Below are 4,088 nucleotides of genomic sequence, written 5' to 3' on the forward strand. Positions count from 1 at the left end.
CAACAGTGTTGTAAGTGAGCTCTGTGCTGTGCAGTCAGTGCATCCACCATTGTTATATATAGTGAACTAATTTTCTACAATGTTCAGCTGCACTTCAGCACAGGTTTTTTTTTATAATGGCTACTGCTCAAAAGTAACCTATGGAAGAATCTTGATAAACATCCCAGAAAATCAGGTACTTGTGGAGAAGTTACAAAGACTAGTGGCAACACTTCCAATTTAAAGTGCCATCTTGAAAGTAGGTATCCCCATGTGCTGCACAGTCAGATTCCTGTTCCTGGCTCATCTATTGGCAATATTAGACTTGGGAGTAGTGCCACCAGCAGTGCCACGACCATAGCCACAGAAAGTTCCACTTCTACACCAATCTACCTGTCGGATGATTAAGTAAAAGAAGCTGCTGCAAGTGTAATGACGCGTACACACGGGATGATTTTCTCCCAGAACGAAATAGTTCTGTGTGTCCCCAGCAGGGGTATGCTCAGTGTTGTTGATGACACTGAGCACAAACACTGAATGAAATCAAGAATGATTTTGTTCAGTGCCGGGCTCCCTCCCTCATCCCCGAACATGTTCAGCCTGACAAGATCGTCAGGTTGGACTGGAAGTTGAGGCGATGAACGGCAACTACCAACTACAAACGGGAGTGCGCATTGGTAGTTATCGTTCATCGTTTTGGGGCTGAAATTGGACGTGTTTTTGGATGACTGAATCGTTCAGTCATCCAAAAAATCAACCCATGTGTACGCACCATAAGAGAACAACAGACAGAGGCAGAGCCAGTAGTATCGTCAACATCACATGCTGCAGATGCCGCTTCCAAATCCCATAATGCGCGCCTTTAAGAAAGTTGAGTGATTTTAGGAAAGTGGTAGAGACAACATAAAACTAATGTAGTGAATTGTTTATACTGTATGCAAAGACAGTCAGTTATTTCAAGTGGTGGAGCACATTGGTTTAAAAAAAATTAAATAAATATGTGGTTCCCCATTATACAATTCCAAACAGGAATACCATTAAAAGACAAGTAGTTGAGAAATATCATGACATTACTCAACTTATGAGGGAAAGACTGCAACAAAACAAACACTACTCCTTTATAACATATTTGAACTGATAACAAAATGCAGTTATCTTATTTTTTGCGTCATGATGAGCCAGATTAACTGTTTTTCTGAGTAAAAATATACCATTGACTATCTATCCTGGTGAGCAGGTACAACAGTGGTGTTTTGAATGGGGCATAAGTCCACAATAAGATGGTGTAACAGCGGCAGTTACAGACAATGGTGCAAACATAAAAGGTGCAGTGGAGAAAGCATTTGGGAAGAAAAAGCACATTCCATTACTTTGCCCCCACTCTTAATTTAGTTGTAGAAAATGTATTCAAATGGAGTCTGTGTCACGACTTATTTTGAAAGCAAAAGCAATTGTTACTCAGATTAAACAAAGTGTCATGGACATTGATAAACTCGGAGCGGTAACCAAAATGAAGCTAATCCAATCTGTCCACACAAAGCGGCACTCAACATACAGTATTATATGTTACAGCACCTGATACACCTATGACCTCTTATAAATGATATAACAAATAGACACACAAGTGCACCTTCCATGTTGCCTGCTTCTGAATTAGAGGATGTAACAGAGGGCCTGATTCAGAGCCGGACGCTATTTGCGCTCGCTCGTTCAGAAAAAGGGGCCGGATATTTAAATTGAGCGCTCGCTCTTTGCAGTCTGTTGACGCCTCTACGTCTGAGCGAGCGAACGAAACATGCGCTCGCTATTTTGTAAAGATGCCCCCTGGCCGCTCGCATCCTACATCATCTCCGCTATTTATTTGATTAATCGAGTACATCGAAAGGCATCTGACTGCTCGCAGTGCTTGTGGTTGGATTTTCCTACCGCAATCATGCAAACAGTTCAGGCTAAGAAACAACCAAGTGACATGGTCAATGACGCTGCTTTGTTAATTATGCACACCCTTAAAACGCCCATTTTGACCTTTTGGCACGCCTGCGTTCGGATCACCACTCCCCGTTTTCAAGCACCTTCCCCTGTTACCACCCACAAACGCCTCATCCTGTCACTTAAATTAGCAGGCACTCGCTATTTTGCGAGTGCTTGATTTCCGACCGCAATGACTGGTTGGCGCATGCGCATTATGACCCATACGCATGCGCAGATGTGCGAACATCGCTCGGAGAGAACGAGCGGCCGCTTACGAGCGGCCGCTTACGAGCGGCTCTGAATCAGGCCCAGAATTAGATAAAATACTAGCACCTTTTGAGAAGGTAACTAAAATGATGAGTGGGAAGCTGTACCTTACAAGCAGTATGGTGATCTCTCTTGTTGCTTTGATAATGGACAATCTTCAGGAACTCCAAACAAACAAGGAGATTGGATTTAATGTTTTAAATGAAGCCATGAAAGGGATGAACCACTATTATAGCCCCGCTTCAAGAAACCCTATTTCAAAGATCATTGTGCATTGGCCAAGCAAAAACAAGATATCATATTTGAAAGGAATCGGTAAGAGATGCCAGGACTGAGGATCCCGGCAGTTAGACTCGCCGGCATCCCGAAAGGGTTAGTATACCGACACTTGGTGGTCGGTATGCTAACCCTCCCCCTCTCCCTACCCTAACCCCCCTCTTTGATCCCTAACCCCCCTTCCCCCCCAGTACCTGACCCTAACCTTCCCCTCCCCAGTGCCTAACCCTAACCCTTCCCCCTTAGTGCACAACCCTAACCCTCCCCCTAGTGCCTAACCCTAACCCCGCACCCTAAACCTAATCCCACCAACACCCCGATACTTACCGTCGGTATCCCAGGCTTCTAACCAGTGTCAGGATTTTGGCACCGGTAATAGGTGCAATAGGTGCGTCAGCATCCAGACCGCCGGGATGCCGAACGCATACCATTTCAAACAAGCTCTGCTCAGTACAATGGAGAGTTCCATAAATAATTACTCAAATTCAGAATCAGAGACTGAAGGTGCAGTAAGATGGATCCTTTTATTATTTATAGCCAAATATTTTAGATATATGTTTAACAAGCCTAAGAATAATAACATTATTAGTTATAAAGCTTTAATTGTTTAATCACAATTAAAATAAACTGTAAATGTCAATATTATTATGTATTTCAGATATTTAAAACCCACCAACAATGAGTCTTCTATTCAGCAAACAGCACAAAATAGCACAAAGAGCATCACAGCGATGTAAGCCGTCTTCAACTTCATCACAGATGCCTCAGAAAATGGCTATGTATTTTGGTAAGTCTTAAAATATTTCTATGAACAAGTTAGGCAGCTGAGAAGACTTGCACATTGCAAATGGCAAATCATGGTTTCAAAACCTTGTTTCGGGGGGTCTAAATGATAACCCCCTTAGATTTTGGAAGGACTACAGTGAACATACCCTGCCCTATCCAAACTGGTGAGGAAATATCTATCAACTGTGACCATTTCGATTCCAACAGAGAGGCTTTTCTCCAAGGCTAGAGAAATCAAAAACAAAACACTGAACAGATTAAAGGGGGAGATGCTATCCAAGTTATTATTTTTACAGAACACTGATGAAAGACTTTGGTGGTATAAAAAATATATTTGCATTTATTTTGCCATTGCTACTGGCATACTGAATGGCCCTATAATTTAGTTTTCTTCCCCCACCACCTCCACAATATTGATCAAGAGATCCCTCTTCCTGAGGTCCCTCCTACCCTACCACTTCTAGTTCTCTCCCATTGTTAATTTCACATTGTTAAATGTTTGCACATTTGTTTGATGATTAAGCTTCTATACTTTTTCAAGTTATTAATAGTGTCATGTACAAAGAAAAAAAGTATAAAGAACTACAGTATGGACTTAAGTTAAAAGCATTAAATTTTTTTTGTTTTCTTTTATCACGGATTACTGTAAAAAGTACCCCGTAGTGACATATGGCGGGAAATCACAATGACACATGCTAAAAATAAACTATAAAAAAGGTACAAACTTACTACAAAAAAACAGTACCAAGGTAAAAAGCAAACAGTAGAATATTTACACAATCTGGTAAGAGAAAGTAAAAACAGTGGCA

At 41.5% G+C, this 4,088-nt stretch overlaps 1 pseudogene; it reads left to right on the forward strand.

Moving 5' to 3' along the window:
- Positions 1-2,948: 2,948 nt before the first annotated feature.
- LOC148507887 (E3 SUMO-protein ligase ZBED1-like) lies at positions 2,949-3,665 on the forward strand (annotated as a pseudogene).
- Positions 3,666-4,088: the final 423 nt, after the last annotated feature.

Source organism: Taudactylus pleione, unplaced genomic scaffold (assembly GCF_031769625.1).
Source record: "Taudactylus pleione unplaced genomic scaffold, aTauple2 ptg000380l, whole genome shotgun sequence".
In the NCBI taxonomy this organism is placed as follows: domain Eukaryota; kingdom Metazoa; phylum Chordata; class Amphibia; order Anura; family Myobatrachidae; genus Taudactylus; species Taudactylus pleione.